We start from the raw sequence: 20,364 nt of genomic DNA on the forward strand, positions 1-20,364 counted from the left end.
GACGATACTGTGAGGGATCACATACGTAGCTTCAGCTTCGTGTTTTTATTTCTGGAAAATAGTTTAATTTAATATTTAAAAAAATATTTCGGAATAATGCGAATAGGTGACTTAGGTAACTTATAGGTCACATCCTGTTGCAAACTGGACAACGAATTACTACTTGCAGCCATTTTCTTTGAAAACTCTCCTCTCTATCGCTTAGCTGGCCTGACGATTCTCTGCGTGAGCTCTCAAACAATGATGCACTGAAGCTACACAAGGACCTCCTTCCTCATTTCCATGTTACACAGAAAAGTAAAAATAAATGAATGAATAAATAAATATCTAAAAATAAACGAATGCATTAATAAATGGAAAAATAAATAAACAAATGGAAAATAAATAAAATAATTTTTTATTTAATTTTTTATTTTACTCACACTGCTGTCCGCCATCCCATTAAAAACTAAGGATGTGCGCATCGACTAATTTGACAGTCATTTGAACGAAAGTTATGTCTAGACTAGTCAACTAGTCTCAAGGTAAAAAACTTGTGTAAATATGATCCATTTGAGCACTTAATCTATGAATCAAACAGTCAAATCCCATAATCAATTCCACTAAATGCCACACATATAAAGCTCATTCTGATTTATGCCAGTTTGAAATGGCACAGCTTACATACAATTTTTCTGTTTTATTTCTAATTTAAAATACTCCCGCTTGTCTTTTGGTCATTTCTGTGCTCTCCATGACTGACACGAAGAAAACGCATCTGACGTAAAATAAAAAGATTCGGCCCGACCTCTTAAAGGTCCCCTGAAATCAAAATGTACGTTTTTTTTAGCTTTTAGTATGAATATGTTAGGCTTAAGGTTATGAATAAGCTGGTGTGTTCCAAACCAATGACAAAATTCGCATTTAGGAGATATAAGCATTCAAATCTTCCAGTCTTTCACTTCCGCTAAAATGGATCACAGATTTTTATGACGTCACCGCGGACTTCAGCTTCTCATCACATCTTCTGTCCAATCAAATGCTCTCTAGAATGTAAAGCGTCCCGCCCCCTATGCTATAAATACCACCTGGCCAATGTGACTGTCGTTGACACGTTGCGGAGCAATATGGGTTTTTGCCAGGGCCGATATTGTCCACGCCACTTTTTGAAACAACTTGCTCAATAAAATTCTGAGATTTCTCTGGATTCCCTGAATCTTTTCACAATATCATGTATGGTAGATGGTGAAAGACACAAATTCTTTGCAAACTTACATTGAGAAATGTGATTTTTGAATTGTTTGACAATTCTCTCATAATATTTGTGGTGAGCCATGACCCATCTTCGCTTACAAAGACTGAGAAGCTTATTTACACCCAAACACGATACCATCACCTATTACCAATTCACATTGTGGACTTTTGGATAATCTAACTTGGATAATCTTTTCACTTTTATTTTGCCTCTGTCCCAACTTTTGTTTATATTTACAAAATACAATTATGTTGGCCAGTAAAAACATTGGAATTTTTTTTTTGTACTTTTGTAAGTTAAAATAAGTTTCAAGAGAATTAACAAATAACAGATTCTTGATTTTATTGCATTTTATAAAATGTCCCAATAACTTTTCTAGAAATGGGGTTTTATATGAGAATATATTCCATCATTCACCAAAACCTGGTGGTTACTTGAAAATGTTTTTGTTTCCTTTTACTAGTCTTTGTCTTTATACAGCCAATTTACCTGTCTGTGCACAAGTAAAATAAATACATTTGAAAAATGTTAAAGAATGATTTTATTACATCTTAATAAATGTTGCTACTTTGTCTATGTATAGCTTAATTGCACATATATTATCATTTGTACACATGTTGCAACAGTGTGGGTGGGTAGCTGACAGATGTTGGTATATGGAAATAAAATGTTGGCTTTCCAATACAAACAGCCTCTGAGAAATTTAAGGAGATGCAAAAAGTCGTCAAAAAGACGTCCTCAATCTCCCCCTAATGTTGAAGCACACTTTAAAAACAAAAACTGAACAATTCAAAACCATTTTTTTTTTTTTTTTTAAATGATCAAGTGATTCAAGATTTTCTTTACGTAAATTGCAGTTTCAAGTTTAGCAGGAGGTCTTTTGTTTTGCCTCCAGGAAGCGCCCTGATGTCATGACGCCGACGCCGGGACTCCTCAGTCAGCTGTTATTCCACAGAGAAAAGGTGTTTTGTTTTTGAGCCTTTCAGTATCTATGGTGTGTTATACGATCGGGTTTCAACTAATGCATTTCACGTGGTAATATTACTTTTGCTCATTTTGCGTTGGTAATATGAAATTAATGTATTCAACATAATATTGCAATGCTTACTGTCTCTCGTAAAGCGCCAGATTGTATTGTTTTCCCGTGTAAAGCGCATCCACGCACGAGGAACAGTTACAGATCAGTGATTTACTTTTTCTACTCCTTTCTATTGAGAAAAGTAAAATATTCTTCGAGAAAAGTAAAGTTAGAAGGAAAAATCTCCGTGACATGGACATAAAGATGGAGTTTATTAAAGAGGAGCGTGAAGACACGAGCGATCCCGAACTCTGCAGAGTGAAAGACGAAGAAACTGAGGAACAAATAGGTTGGTGTTTAATCTGAGTTGCTGTTGAGATACTTTACAGTACATTTACATTATATTGCGCATTTGAGAGCATTCAAGCTACAGGGAAAACGGTAACAAGGTGTTTTTTTTGTTTGGTTTTTTTTTACCACATTTGACTTGTGGAGCGTTCAAGTCCTACTGGGAAGTTCGTATTACGAGTTGAGAGTCGTGTTTACTACATCAGGTGCGCTCAAGTCCCTTTCGTTGGTGTACCTTCTCTTAATTAACTACACAAAAATACAGCAAGGTTTTTATACTCCTAGAAAATGAAGAACAAACAGCATGCATAGGTGGTTCTCTTTCTAACATTTTTTATTAATTTATGAAGCCACTGTAAACTTTGTTACATAATTTATCGCAATGGTATTATACTTTGTGCCGGGAATTCGCCTATTTTGTTGCAAATAAAAACCTGACAAAGTGTTTGTTTGTTTTTTGCCTGATGATGGCACTGCTAAATAAATACCTATACATACTGTGGTATTCCACCACATTTCTGACTGACATGCCCCCAACTTGTAGTATTTAAATATGAAGTCTGCATGCTTTGCATGTCTCTGTGTGAATGAGTGTATACATACTCAAGCATGCAATATACTTGAGGTGTTTTTAGCGTACGTCTGCCGTCTCACTAAATAAGGAGTGAACACATGAAACTTCACTACTCACTTTTCACCAGTTTTTTTGATAAAACTACGCACACAGAAACTCGAGGTCTTCACGACAACCCGTCAAAATTAAAGTTAGTTTTAACTTGAAGAAATTATAAACTTGAAATTATAACAAAACAAAAAAACAACAACAACAAAAATAAATAAATAATAATAATATATATATATTGTACAGTAGAATGTTCTGAAAATGATCTGATTAGATTTTTGGCTATACTTTATATCAGAACTTGAATTGAACTTTATTCTAAGAGCTTGTGACTAAACCTCATAACTCGAGTGGATCCTCAAAATGTCTGCAAAACCTCATACAGTAGCTCCACCCGCCTCAATCGTGAATGAAGTCCTGCACATATTTTGGAGACTGTCTCTGCTTGTTTGCAGTGTAAGGGTAAAATAAAAAAACTGGTTCTTTGAATAAGTACAGTGTTTTTTTGTTTTATTTAAAACATGGGGCCCTATTATAACGATCTGAAACGCAAGTATCTAACGCGAAACGCAAGTAACTTTGTGGGCGGATCTCGGGCGCTGTTGCTATTATGCCGGCGGGATAAATGACTCTTGTGCCTGACGCAAATCTAAAATGGGTTGGTCTGAAGTAGCTTCATTATTCATAGGTGTGGTTTGGGCGGAATGTGAAATAAACCAATCAGAGCGACATCTCACATTCCCTTTAAGAGCAGGCGTGCTTGTTCTATGCCGGTTTGCTATTATAAAGGCGGATTTGCCAGGCGCACGCCAGGAGCGGTTCACAGCCGAGGAGACTGATGTTCTCGTCAGGACCGTAAAAGACAGAGAAGTGACATTGTATGGGGATGGAGAAACCCACCCAAATTAGCTTCGGTTAAACAGGCGTATAATAATTTGGATAAATGTGTAAGCTAGATTTATGCCTATTTTTTCACATCTTCATGGACACCACAATAATTTCCCTCGTGTGGAATATTTTTCCTTGTAATAATGTATGGTTTGCAAAAATGTCATCAACTGCATCTGTGTAGATGAGAGAAGCAAAGTGTATGCATGTTGTGCACACGCTACATTATGGCCGAGCATGCGCCCTTAAAATAGCATCTGAAAACGCGCCACTGACTTTAGACTAGGTTTTTCCTGGTCTGTGGTGGAATTGTTTTCTGAAACTGCAAAATAGCACCAGGGAACGTTTCCGCCGGAACACGCCTCCTCTTTTTGCTGAACCGCCCCCGGGAGCGCAAGTTCATTCCCTAATTTACCAACGTGCGTCTGTCGAGGGAAAAGTCCGCTGTGTGTCGGTGTGCGAAATAGGAATGATACATGCGTCGGTGTACAAAGTCAATTGCGCTGGGTGCAAGATAGGGCCCACGGTGTGTAAAGACTAATGTTTTATGTTTTTGAGAAGCGGAGAAGAGTTTCTTAGGCTGCATCCACACGTAGCTAGAGCTTTCCCTATCCGATCTTTTTTTTTCCTCGTTCTAAACATTTTTTTCGTAAACACGGCGTTGTCTCAAGAAATATCTGCGTACACACGAAACCACTCAAACCGACTCAAAATGATGTAGTATACATGCCAGACCAGTGTGTTGCACGTTAATTCTGCCACAGATACACTAAAAACAGAGAAGAAGACTTGGAGCATGCACATAAACCTTGCGCTGCATACAATAATAATAGGCTCAGTAGTTTTTTTATTATTATTTATTTATTTTTTACTAAGAACTTTATTGAACAATATAAACAACCATAATGGCCTGTTACAAAATATGAAATGTCTTAATCAGACAACAGACAAGCATCATAGCATAAGAAAGAAAATATAAAGACATTCAAGTAAATAATAAAGAAATAAAAGAGGCTCAGTAGCTTCTGCAGCACAAACACAAGCATGTAGTCCGCAGTTGTTGCTGTTACGTGACGTAGCGGTGTCTGACTAGGGTCGACACGAGGGGTGATGACATCATCGTTTCACAAAATATACCGATTGGCTGTACACACGAAAACGCTAGGGTGTCGTTTTCAGATTTATCCACTCTGGGACCCGGTTTAAAAAAACAGTGGTTTCAGGCTCCCAAAACGCCGGATCCGTCTGGACGAAACGCTGATACGATACAAAATGTTTGCGTATACAGCTGAACGCGTCTCCGTGTGGACAAGGCCAAGTCTGGTATTTGCCACCAATATACAGCCTGTGCGTAACACCTTCATCTTTTATTACACAAGATTTTTGCCAACTATATTAAACGACAGTAAAACTGAGTGCCCACAGAGCTACAAAAACCTAATAACCTGTAATTTGATAAAAACTTAATGCGATGCACTTGCTGCCTCAGATGTGACGGTTAGTGGTAATTTCAAAGAAGTGTTTCTGTTCAGAACGTTTAAACTTGATTTACTTTTTTGTTTGTTCCAGTTGAAAATTCATTTTTCTGATTACATTTTAAAATATTAAATATTTAAAAAAGATTAGCCTTCATTTCATTACTGCCTTTTTGATAATACATTTTTATTAAAACATAAAAAATTAAAAATTTCATAGGGCCCTGTTATTGCAAACATTTTTAAAAAAAAGTTAAGGTTTTATGAATTCAATTGATTAGACATGCTGCTTAATTATTAATTTAATTCTGATTAGTTGATTAATCCTTTAGTTAACCTACCAATAAATAATAACCATAACTTCAGCCATTAATCTTTTAATGTTTTATTCAAACATTTTCTCATAAAATACTTTACAATAAAAAAATCCCAACATAAAAAATAAAGTGGAAATAATTAAAAGGCATCTATCAGTACTGCAAATGTCCATGAGCTGCGTTCACAGTCACTGTTTGACAACAGCATTTGGTTACAGGTTTGAGTCTTGAATTTTTTTTCATTCAGCTGATTAAAGTAGTGGTTACACTTTATTTCGATAGTCCACTTTAGACATTCTACTAACTATAAGTAACTTTTCAACTACATGTCAACTAAATCTCATTAGAGTATTAGACTGTCAGTAGACTGTTAGGTGTTAGGGTTAGAATAAGTTGACATGTAGTTGCATAGTTGCTTATAGTCAGTAGAATGTCTGTTGTGGGACCAACAAAATAAAATGTTAGCAGATATTAAGCAGACAGTCTATTAATACTCTAATGACAGTTAGTTGACATGTAACTGCAAAGTTACTTATAGTTAGTAGAATGTCTATTGTTAAAGTACTGGTTTCAAAACTACTTAAAGTACAAAAGTAATGTAAGGAAAAAAAATGCCATTAAGGACAAAAGCTTGGGCCGCGCCACAGGGGCCTATAGTGCACTAGCCCACCTCCTCAAAAAAGCATTTTTCTGAAGGCCATAATGACTATAATGTTATATTAAAATGTTAATGTTGAAAAATGTGGGATGCACTAAGCTACCTGTTTCAGCCGCATATGCCCATTGAAAATGAACGCATTTTAGTACAATTAGATTTTACATTTTAGTACATAAAGAACCAGATATGTGTACTACTGAGCATTAACATGTGTTTCATGGAGCGGAAGATATGATGACTAGTTGCCTATAAGTATTGTAATGGTGCACAGGTTTGCCAGATTGGGATGGTGATTTCCAGCCCAAAAGCTCACCAAAACCCACCCACTCCAAGAAAAATGCCCAAAATTTTGGCTTCGCTTACCTGAATCATCCATATTCACCATCTTCGTCAGTCAACTGAAGCTGTTCACGCAAGTAGATGGTTGGGCGCGGTTTAGTTTTTCTGTCTTCGCGTCTTGGTGTCACGTGCATCACATTACTGCATGTAAATATCTAATAATCTCATCCAAACCATTAGCCAACCCCAAATTTTAAATACACTTATTTTATCTGTTGTCAGGTCAGGCTATTACGGAAGCCCTGAAACTCAATGTGAAAAAACAAAACAAAATCCGTATAAAAAAAAATTACGAAAATATTACAAGAATAAATTCAAAATATTTTGAGAATCTAAACATTTCGAGAATAAAGTCTTCCGTAGAAATTGCGTGTGTGCGATTTCATAATGGTGCGCGTCCACTTTGAATGAACTTCTATCGTGACAAATGAATGGACTACTTGCAGAGTGACAAAACATTGACAGCGGTGAGCGGTCATCGTGTTTACCAATACCCGACCCATGCCATCGCAACCCAACCAACTCCATGGTTTCTTGCAAAGCTGTATACAGCTTTTCTGCTGCAGCCCGACTGGCAGAAAGAATTGTGCTATTTTTAAAAAAAAATTCTTACGTGCAACCTATTGGAAAGCCCGGATAAGTAATTAGTTGGATTAGTAAAATAATGAAATTATAGGTTTTAAGTAGAAAAAAATATTTATGTAAAGGGATATAGTAAAATATATATATATATATATATATATATATATATATTTTTTTTTAAACCTTGCCATATGTACTGTGCAAGACTAACTGGGACTGCATATTGCTGCCCTATTGTTAGTTTGATTCCTTCTATTGCTCTCCTCATTTGTAATGGCTCATTTCCACCGAGCAGTACGGTACAGTACAATTATTTCCGTTTCCACTGTCAAAAGTTGTGAATGGTACCAAAATGGTACTTCCGCTGGGGTACCTAGCACAGTGGTACGGTACTAATAGTCTAGATGGGATGTACCCAAAAAAGTGAAAGTGAGGAGCATTTATGGGTACAAGGTGGGAACCGGCCTACTTTACATATTTCAAGGGTGCTGAATCCAAAAAAACTGGTACCCAAGCGCAATTATGAGTTTTTGACCTTCTAATTTGCATATCAAAATGGCCGCCAAATTGCCTATCTTGCTCAGTCGTTGGACCATTTTCCCCTAGTTTTTTTGTAAGTAGGCAATCAAGACGAGGAAATTAAGTTTCTAGATCGATAGTCAAGGGTCAGAGCAAATATATAATGGAGGCTCACTGCCTTTTTTATGTATATATATATGCAAAATACCAACTTTTAAGGTGAAATTAAGCATTATTTGTGTCATTTTTTTAAGGCCGACATACATATTCAATCAATATCACTATCACTCTTAAATGTTATATCTTAAATATAAAGGGTGGAGCTAGACTCACTGCAGATTGTTGATTGGTTGACAGAGTATCGTCACTTGCGCATGCTACAAGGGGAATGACAATATAAGAAGCGTCATTTTTTTAATATACAGTTGAAATATAATACTACTGCTGTTGTCACGAAATGTAGTTTTAAGAGTTTTTCAGGCGAGAATGTAGTTGTTTAAAGCTCAAATCTGTGGTTTATTTCTAAAGATTTATGAAAATTTTATCCAGGTTGTGAGATTCAGGCGATCACTGGGCGCTCGGTGCTCATTTACCCCGCCTGGAACGGCCTTTCCTCGGCTGGTCCTTCTGATGTTTGCCGCTGACTCTAACGTCTCTGTAGTGGTTAAACATGAGATATAATTTGTCTTGTGTAGACCTAACGGGCGATCTTTGGTCTCGTGAATCTATAATTTGTTCCCTGGCCAATTGTTTTGGCTGAGGGCTAAGTGAAGTTTCATAACTTTATGTATTTAGGCTATTTAACTTTACCGTTGTAATGTTAGACTAGAGCGCTGACTTTGTATGTTTAACTTAATTGTTTGCTTTATTTCTTATTGTATAGCTTCTTGTATATTTTACTTACACTTGTATAATGGCTATCATTGATAAAACTGAAATTTAACAAAAAGAGATGGTTTGAGTTTTGTCATTTTTAATTTTATTAAAAATAAACATCTGCCACATTTATTGTTTAGTACAAATGCACATATTGCCTGGACCATATTAATATGTTTAATATTTTTTTTAAATTTAAACGAAAAGAGGCAGGGTTGAGTTTTATATTTTGTTTTGTTATAGGCTAACGTTATACATGCGGTGAATATAATCAATACGCGTTGCCTGAACCACATTTGTGTGGCTATAATGTTTAAGATTTCTTTAAATGAAAACGAAAAGAGGCAGTGTGTGGTGTTTTATAACACAGTTCATTTTATTGTTGCCTAAAATGTACATACAGAGATAACCAGAGTAGCTGAGCGAGTTGAGTGACGCTTTCAAGAATGCACTGTTCCATTTGCAGAATTACCGGACTCGCGTCCTCGGGAGTCTTTCTCCTGAGTCGGAGAAATACCTTGGCGTACTTGGTATTGAGAAACGCCTAATGTCGACGCTTGTCTTCTTGTGACAAACAGCCACATGCCAAGAAGTAAGAACAAGATCTGCTGTATGTCATACATTGTTGTTTACTATGTCGCTTTCTTCGCATGAAAATGACGTCGATCGCTTCTTTTCGGCATAGGCTACACCACGCCTATCAAGTAAGGTACTGTTGGCGGTGGAAACGCAAGCCGGATCAGGGTTTACCGCCCCGAATCGTACTGTACTGTCGTACGCACCGCACCGTTCAGTGGAAATGAGCCATAAGTCTCTTTGGATAAAAGTAGGAGTATTGATTCAGAGAGGAGGGGGGCACTAGTAAAATAGGTGGAGAACCACTGCTCTATCGGCAGCGTCCACAACTGACTGGAACAAAAGATTTTGAACTGGAAAAATGTTTTTGTGCAAGTGCATTTGTTAATCGAATGCGGATTGAATGAGGTGGATCAAACTAATGGGTAGTTACCAATGGGTTACCAATACCATGGGTTACCAATAAGGAGCATATTGAATTTGGTCCTCCAATTTCAGTACTTTAGACGCTTAACCCCTAGAGTGGTTGAGCCAAGGTCCAAACCCAATATAGTCTTGACCTGAAAAGATTCTGACTTAGAAAATCATAAAAGCAGTAAAATATCAAAATGATTCTGACTCAGACAGAGAAAACATCAAAATGCATCTAAAATGACCATAACATTGATAACATAACATAACAATGACCTTTGTGCACAATAAAGATCAAATAGAAGAAACGGAAAGAAATAAGTTAATTTGTCTTTTGCTATCTTTAATTGGGCTTCACTTTTTTGTATTTTTTGTTTCACCTTTCTTGAACTAATATTTGTCAATTTAATGTTACTTCTAGGCCTGATGAAAGAAGTGAAAGAGGAAAGTCAAGAACTGAATGAAGTAGAGGAAAGTCAAGAACTGAATGAAGTGGAGGACAACTATAATTTCCAGATACCTGAAAATTTCGTAACTGAAGAACCTTTTAGTAATCTACAGTCTGAAAATTTCTCACAAAAAGGACACCTTGGGGATCACATAAAAAAACATACCAGAAAGAAGACTTTCACATGCCCTCAATGTGGTAAGAGTTTCAATCGCAAAGGACATCTTAATGAACACGTAAGAATTCACACTGGAGAGAAGCCGTTCACGTGCCATCAGTGCGGAAAGAGTTTCACACATCAAGCAAGCCTCTCGTGGCACAAAAGGATTCATACATATAAAGAACTTTTCACATGCCAACAGTGTGGGAAAAGTTTCACAAATACAAGGGAACTTAAGTGTCACATTGGAATCCACACTAAAGAGAATCATTATACATGCCATCAATGTGGTAAGAGTTTCATTCATAGAGGACACCTTAATGATCACCTGAGAGTTCACACTGGAGAGAAGCCGTTCTCATGCCATCACTGTGGAAAGAGTTTCATTCATAGAGGACACCTTAATGATCACATGAGAATTCACACCGGAGAGAAGCCTTACGCATGCCGTCAGTGTGGAAAGAGTTTCACACATAAAGGAAGCCTTACGTGGCATGAGAAATCACACTGAAGAGGACATTTGGCATCAAAGTGGGAAGAATTTCACAAATAAAGAAAATCCTGAGAGTAACACAAGAATTTACACTGGAGAGAAGCCTTACACGTGCCCATTGTGTGCAAAGAGTTTCACTCGTCAAGTAACCCTTCAGAGTCATGTAGAAACTCATTTGGAAGAGAATCCTTAAATATGCCCTCGATGTTAAAAAAAAAAACAACAACAACAAGAAAACCTTTGATCAAGGGAACCCTTGGGAGAAACAAGGCAGTTTTTTTCTTTACTACTGCCACTTTATGAAAAAATTGCCTTTGGCTTGCTCACTGTGGGCATAACAAGAATTTATTAATATATTAAAATAATATTTTTCATGAAGGCTTAATTCGTTACATTTATATAGCGCTTTTAACAATGTACATTATCATCATACATGTAAATCATTGTAAATAAAATTGATTTGACTTGCATATTTTTCTCTTTGCATGTAATTATTTTTTGTTAAATTAAAAGGAGGCCTGTCAACAAATGAAAATAAATGCAATTAATTTTAAATACTTGAATGTAGTTAATGCTTTAAAGGTGCTCTAAGTAACTTTTTTACGTTAACCGAACAGCTTCGGATTCATTGGAATGGTTATATGACCGAGCGCCTGTGAGCGGAAAAACCACACTTGCAACTTTGGGCCGGCGGGCCGCTGGCCGCAGCGTCAGAAAGTATCGCATGATATCAGGTCTCGCGGTGTAACGAATTGCTTTACGGCACTGCACACATACACTATCTAAACATTTATATGCTGGCCTTCTGTGTATCATACATACCTCAGTGGACATGGCTCCATCCGTTCGCCGTCTTCTTTGAAAACAAATGCACAGGACCAGTGGGAGAAGATGGTTGGGGGGCGAGTCGCCAACGAGTTTTGACGACAGTGTTGTCAAATATTTATTCCGAAGCTGTAGGGGGAGCTCTATAGAGAAACCCGTGAGAAAACAGCGAAGAAATCGGCAAAGCTGCATAATGCTGCTTTAACAATTACAGTTCATTTTAAAGGCACACTGTGGAGAATTTGTGTTTTTGTCAAACAGCGACCCCTAGAGTCGCTGTGGAATACTTGCACTGTCGTAAATACTCCTCCACCCCCCCACCCTGTACACCGGTACCTGCGTAGGGCATGGAACAGGCACACATAGACTCCGAAGACATGATTATTGCAATTGATCATAATAGTTTGCAAATTGTGCTTGTTTATTTACAACCTCTACGTTAGGCTTATTTATGTCCTGATATTTATGTGAGATATTGAAAACTGTTCTCATGATAATCGCAGGAATCAACGTCAACAGCGTCGTCTGATATCCCTCAGGACTACGTGATAAATACACCTCACAACACCTGAGTTCAGCTGGCAAACTAGTTCGTGAGGCAAGCTAGGCAATAAAACATAACGCAAAAAACACGTAAGAGAACGAGTGTTTGTTGTCTGTTAACAGCTCTGATAATCGAAAGCTAGCTAGGCATGTGGAAATTATTGGACTGGTCTAATTATCAGCAATGGATGAATGAACAGCATGTAAAAAAATTACATACTACAAGCAAGCGCAACAACATACAACATAGAATGCAAACAAGTTTACAAATAAGAGATTTATTTACTGGCCACTTCATGCGTTTTCTCAGATCAGATAGCTATCTGATTTATCAAAACGATTCTATTTACACCTGGTCACATAAATGTGTTTTTGCGAAACGGATTTAAATCCGATCTTCAATTCCCACGCTATATGCAGATTTAATGGTGTGCACGTCACGAAAGCAACAGATATGAGCTGCATTTTATTGATCATCAGCTAAAATTTGAAAATCAAAGACCGCAATAAGAGAGAGCAGTAACAGCCCTGGCAAGATCATTTCATTTCTTTACTTTTAATGATGATGATGATTGTGTGTTAAGCATCTGCGACTTACTTTCACTTTGATTTGCGATAGTTTGCACGTTGGCTTGATGCTCAGCTTCTCATCTGCGGTGATGCGTGTTCCAGCGCGTCGTCATATCTGGCTATAACATATAGCCTATAACACGCTCTCACACGTTTTTTTTTTATTATTTATTTTTTAGCATTTTTGGGAGGAGTACAATTTGCATATGTGGTTTCAACAACCAGATGCACACTTGTCCAGTTTCGTCTGGAATGCGTCTCAGACCTCCTCCTGAAGTGGTTTGAGCAATCGGATTCAAATCCGTCTTGAATGCGTTTCGGAGGGCATTTACACCTGGTCTTTTCATGAGAAAACGCATGAAGTGGCCAGGTCTAAACACAACAGCCCCCATGACAAAAACACGCACGAAAGCCGAAAACAAACGCTGGTTGGCATCTCACGTCCATAGTATATAAACGCTCGTGTCCGAATTTGAGGAAGTGGTGGGGGAAGTGACGTATGCCGTAAAGCAGTCGAATTTTGTAGTTCTTTTTGTGCTCTGGTTACTACCCGAACCCTGAAGTTACATAGTGCCAGTAAAAGCGATACAGATACCGTCAGGCTCTGGCAGACGTGTCATTCAACCTATTGTAAGTCGATGTACCATCACAAGGGTCTTGGAAATATATTATGAAGGTTGAAAAGTTACACGGTGTGGCTTTAATATCAAACTACATGTGCAAAAGGTGGGTTCCAGCAACAAATCTTTTTGAATCACACTTGGTAGTAAAATGGATTGTGTTCACACCTAAAGTTTTGGAGAAGGCAGAAAATGGATAATATTGCTTGCCTTACTTTTTCTACTCAACTCATTACCAAATTTTTTTATTTTTATTTTGGTGGAGTTGTGCACCATCTGTGAATGTGGGATCTTGAGCTGAATTTGAATTTAGGTAGAAAACAACAACACATTCTGCAGAATTCTAAATATATTTTTAAGAGTTTTTGTAGCCAAACAACTTTGATTCCTTTTGGCTTCCGTACAATGGTTACCAACATTCCTCAAAATACTTTTATTTTATGTTCCACAGGAGAAAGTCAGTCATGCAGGTTTGGAATGGTCCATTATTGGGTGGAAGTTTTACACATTACACTTTAAGCCAATTCTTAAATTATGAATTTTGCCCAACTCTAGTGGGGAACCATCTGGCAAGCATCTGATATTGCATCATAAGTTTTATCACAACTCATGGAAGTGAGTTTTGTAGGAGAAACGCCATACTATCAGCCTTGGTTAGTGAAGTAAAATAGGTTATGTAATGGCTTTGTATGTCTCAAAATGTCAATTTCTATCCACAAAACTTGCCAGAAGTCATGGTTTAAGGGGTTATTTAAAAAAAAAATATTCTGGAGGTGAATGCCCGGACCCCCCTGTGCGCGGCTTGGTAACAACCTCCGGCACGTAACAGCACCGCTGCTGGAAAAATTTCTAAGGGAAACACTGATCTCTTTTACTTTAATTTCCTATTATCAATGTAAAGCCGCTTTGGAACAATCTACATTGTTAAAAGCGCTATATAAATTAAGATGACTTGACTTGCAGCCCAGCCTTTTGCACGTCAAAACCGTTTCCTGGCTGCTGTCCCATGTTTGTTTGCTTTTTTGGGGGAATACTCTGGGTTAGGACAAAATTCTGAGCTCGGAGCCCTCCCCTCAGACAGCACACCAAATATGCCAATTTGACAATTTCTTCACATATTGTACTAGACAGTTAGGATGGCTTTCCTCTCCCAGCATTTTCAAAACTCGTTCCTGCAGAAATTGATCAAATTGAGCAGTGAGTTCAGGTATTCACATACAGTACAATTACCATTATTGGGGAACTGAATGTCTCGGTATCACCTCTGAATAATAGACCATGCTCAGACAAGAAAATTATGGTAGCTACAACCCTTTCAAGCACATGCACCCAGTACTGGCACTCCAATTTTAACTGAACCCTCAGGCCCTTGACACCCAAGTTACCATGCACTCTCTGTGTCTTTCAGAGTTCTTATGATCAGGAATGTGATTGTGCGCGTTTCCAGTCACTGTATCCAGATTGGATTGGAGAGTACTGAACAGACTCACCATTCACAAGTTTTCGGCTGAAAAGGCAGTTTGAAAGCACCTGTTTTTGGTTTTTATATTGTTTTTCAGAAGCAGGAAAATAACAGTTGCGATTCTGACATGGCACTGGTCCTTTTCTGATCCAATCATTTGGCTTTCTATGTCAGTTACAGCAGGCCAACATCCTGGGTCAACACAGTAGATGTAATTTTTCTCTGCAGTCTGATCCGATATGGTGTGGTAGAAGAGCTGGTGCCAATATTTCATTGTCCTTCAGAATATTTCTGTCATATTTATCTAAAGTGGCAAGTAAGCATTGATAAAAAAACAATTTGGGTTATTTTGGCAACCCAGTGCTGGTCAAAAAGGGACGTACCCAGCGCTGGGTTGTCATTTTAACCCAATTATGGGATACAAATTATTACAGTGCTGGGTTAATTTAAACTAGAAATTTTAGTAATTAAAATGACTAAAATAACACATCTACAGCAATACAGACTTCAGTAATCAAAATATAAAAATGTATTTTTGTTTTATCAAGTAAAATTGTCCATTTGTGAATATATATATATATATTATTTTTTTTTAAATTTCCCATCACTCCCTCCCCATTGACAAAATTCAATGAAAATGCATGAAACCATATCACAGAAAGACTTGAAATAACTTCTTGAAGAAAATATGAAGTGAAATCTAAAAACATTTCACAACATTTACATCAAGATTTTGAGCATAACATATCATGTGAGAGAAATACTCACAGTAAGAATCAATTGTAGTGTAATTGTACTGTAGAAGAAAAGTACTTAGAGTAAAAGTAAAGAAAAGTATTTAGAAGTAATAGTTTAGAAGTAATAGTTTAGAAGTAATAGTAGTAAATATAAAAAGAACAAACAGCATAAAAGAGGTAAGGTCACAGACAGTAATAACAAAAACTACTGTTTGTCAGCAAAAATGAATGCTCGCAAAACTCTCATTGTTGGTGTTTCATCCCCAGAAAGTCCATACACCACAGTCTGTAAAAACTGCCACACTGTGAAACACTGTTTCGGGTAGTCTATGTCAAATACGTAGAACGCCTTAAAGCAAACATCAACTGCAGCAAGCAATGTATTTTGCTCGAGTGCCTCTCCGTTTATAATGGCAAAGGCTTGAAAGCACTGGTTGTCTCCAAGCATGACAACATGTGGAAATTCAGAGTCTTTTGAGCGCAGGTATATTGGTCCCAATCTTACAAAAAAAAAAAAAAAAAAGAAGAAGAGGGGAAAAAAAGAGAAAGAACTGGCATCAATTTAGAACGCAAAAATTTAAAACTAATGTAAATACCTTTAGGAACAGTAAAGGCTATGACACACCAAGCCAACCATCGGCCAATGTTAGCACTGTCGGACCCCTGTTGGCAGGGGTTGGCCCTTGGCCATAGCCTTTGCAGTGTGTTCCAACTTTTTGGCCCAGATGCAAATGACTCATGGCAACAACACAGTTACCGTTTGATGTCACTAGTTTTTTTTATGTCGGCTTGGTGTGTCATGGCCTTAAAGGGTTAGTTCACCCAAAAATAAATACTTAATATTAAATTAAATCTGTTCATCATATAAATCGATCAAGTCTCTTCAGAAAATTTGGAATACATTAGATTCATATGAATTAGTTTTACAATCTTTTTATTAAATTTTTGTAGCATCAAAGTGGTAATTGCATAGACCAGGGCTATTCAATTGGCGGCCTGCCAATCATCTCCATGCGGCCCGACGGCACCGACCTCCCTCCTCTTTTCCTGGCGGTGCGGCTAATTCAGTTTGATACTCGCTCCGATTGACCTGAGAAACGTTTTACGTGCGAATATTTCAGCAGTTATTATATGTGTCCCGAATTTATGTCGACTGAACCAGCGATACCAATCATTCGTGAATGAATCATTCTTTTGGTTCGATTCTAAACGCGCTTGCATAACGGTCTGAAACTATTCGGATTCATTCGGACCGCTCCGTCACTGAATCATCTGAAGCGGTTTCTCGTTCAGTAACTTACAGTATAACAACAAATAGCGCTGTTTTCAGTTGTTTCACTAGTTGTTTCAGCACGGCCCAGCACGGAGTTGCGTTTACTCCCGGTCCCGGACACTATTATTAAACAGCGTTGCGACAACCAGTGGGAAGCGGTTCAGTTCGACAGAAACCTCTCTGCTACAAACCACAAATCACTCGATGATTTAATTAGTATTAAATCAGATGAAACAGCCTCAACATTCCCAACAAGACTGATGAGGAAAGCAGGAGAAACATTGTGGCATGAACGAAATTAGAAGACTTTAAATCCCCTAATCACCCTTACAAACATTTACCATGAATTTACTATATTATATAGTATAATAGTAAATATAGTGATTTATATTGCATTAGTTTTATAAGGTGGGTAGAGGAATATATAATTAATGCTTGTTATGAAATTATGTCAGTTTCTTTGTAAAGGTGCGTATAGTTTTTAACTTGTGTTTAGGCATTGTTTATACATTGGGAGTGAGTAGCCTGTGGTTAACAAGTCTCACTGTCAGAATATTTTCATTTAAGCATAACAATTATTAAATAAAATAATTATTATTTCTCACCAACAGCTATAAGTTTGTATAAATAATTTATTTGTTCCAAGGAAAATAGTTGTACACAGCTGTAAATTATCAAGTTTTTTTTATTTATTATGGTTTTATATATTTGCATAGGCTACTGTTGGGTATCACATTTCCAAGTAAATATCATACTTTTTTAGGGTTACTTTAACTTATTTATTGAAACTGTTATGTTTCAATAAATAAGATAAACCCCCAAACCAATTTGATAATGCGGCCCTCGAATGAAACTAATTGAATAGCCCTGGCATAGACTGTCAATAGTGGGACAGAAAGCTCTCATATTTCATTAGAAATATCGTCATTCCATTCCGAAGATGAACAAAAGTCTTAAAGGTTTGGAACGACAGGAAAGTGAGTAATTGATGACAGAATTTTCATTTTTGGGTGACACTACTCAATGTATTTTTTCACTAAAAAATTAAACATTAAATTAAAAATATTACTAGATTTGTGACATTGATAATTGTTTAAATGTGTCAGTCTGTGAAAAGGGTCCATACAATATATAGTAAATACTTAAATCATGTAGTTTTAGCAATGGCTGTTAACTTACAGGCTGTATGGCTATGAAGGCCTTCCGGGTTTCAATGAAAGTTGGTTTAAACGTTTTCCTTCCAATCTTGTACACTGATGTTGGAAGGACTACAGGAAGTACTTGCAAGGCATGTCGCCTCAAATACCAATCTGGTATCAAAAGGTATCAATCTGACATGTTTTTTCTGGTTCCTACACCTCAGGTCCATATCATTGACATCAAATCGATGTTGATTTGATGTCAGGAAATAAGACGTCAAATTGATGTCTGAAATGTCTGAAAAAGTATATTTATTACTCATTGTAAATCATTGTGACTCATTTTCAACATCTAGCCTGAATGATCTTGAAAGTTGTAGGCCTAGGTCTATGCATTTTGCGTGTGTGTTTTTATTTATTTAAATCCTAGCAACACCATAGCAACCACCCGGAATACCCTAGCAACCACCCAGCAACGCCCTAGCAACCACCTATAATACCTTAGCAACTGCCTAGAAACCACCCAGAATACCTTAGCAACCTCATTCATTTGAATGTAATCATAATGTAATCATAACGCCCTGAGGGCATTCAACGACCATGTCATCTGTGAGTGTGAGAGTTTAAAAAAATATGGAAAATTGGAGTTGTGGGAAGCTTACATAACTTAAACTGTATGGTTGCTAGTGACCTGCTTTCTTTCTAATCAAGCTTGAGATGTCAATACATTTTTATTGAGATAATATTGTTCAATAATGTTTAGCCTGTCTGTGCAGTGAAGAGTAGGCTATCATACTTTATTTTAATGATGGTGTTGTTTCATTTATAGAAATTTACATGGCAAGCAAAATGAAAAACTACAAATCATTAGAAGCGCACAAATTTTTTACAGATGGATGGGTGCAGACAATCCATCATTTTAAACCTGAAGAATCTGACAGTAACATTACCATTTTTAAAGACCGTTTTATCGTATCACCTGCAGCCATAATTGTCTTTTGTCCGGATATTTCGTTTTACATGGCAAAGGAATAAATTTCAATTTTGGGTTTTTACAAATATTATTGGTGTACCCAACCACACAACTACTCTTTGGCATGTTAGTAAAAGTTAGTACACGTCCTCAATCCGATACGCTCGCCGGTTTGTTTTCCCCTAAAAGTGGGCGTGAACCTTTTCAGAGACGTTCTACGACACTACGCCGGTTGTGCGTATCACGTGTGTTTCATGTTTATTCGAACACCTTTAGTTCCTCTAAAGCTCACAAATCATTTTTTTATAACAGTAAACACTCTTTTCATGTCGTTGCGATGTTATATTAATTTGATAAACATGATTAAAAAACGTAGACTCCACTTCTTTGATAGTAGCTTATGTTGAACTTTATTCTTGTTCAAACAGACGCTGTATGAAGCAGTAGGCTACATAAAGTATTGAATGAAAATGTCTCTGAAACATCTGTGTATTATTTGGCAAATATTGCATTTATTTAACTTCAGCTTTTACAGATAATGTGTTAAGGTTATAGATGATAACGTGAATGTGGATGTTATGTATCATAATTGGAAACTTGTGTCAAACTTGTTTTGCTTTATATATGAATTTTCCTATTTTAAATTTTGTTTGTTATTTATGATTCTCATAGATTGTATCATATTTGATGGCCACTTTCAATGCTGCCACTGCTCAAACAGACAGACAAACAGTGTTGTGACACAGCTCCAAAGATGGTCCAGTCAGCGTCTTTGGTGGTGTGTACTGCTACTTGAAGGCTCAGGGTAATTTCTAATTCTAATAGAAATTTAAAGTAATGACATTCAGCACTTTGTTACTCTCTCTCTCATTTTTAAAGTTTCCTACAGATCGGAAAAGGCACAGAAAAGATGATCGGGTTAAAGGTCCGTTTGTTAAACAGTTTAAAATATAAAACATGTACAAATATATTTAAAAAATGAAATTTACAATTTTATAAATATGTATGTATGCTTTGCAATAAAAACAATTTTTCCACTTATGGACCCAACAGGAGGCCTTGCTGATGTACAGTTGAATATTAAGTATTTCATTAAGAGTTATTTAATATTTTAAAATAGTTTTTAGTTTATTTTTTTTCCCAGCTACCACCAGAGTTGCTCAGTCACATTCTTCTAGATGTTGTTTATGATTATGAAGAAGGAGACAAAGCCTTTCACACTATGTCACTAGTGTGCAGAAAGTTTAATGAAACCATA

This window comes from Abramis brama (genome assembly GCF_963993115.1).
Source record: "Abramis brama genome assembly, chromosome: 7".
Lineage (NCBI taxonomy): Eukaryota > Metazoa > Chordata > Actinopteri > Cypriniformes > Leuciscidae > Abramis > Abramis brama.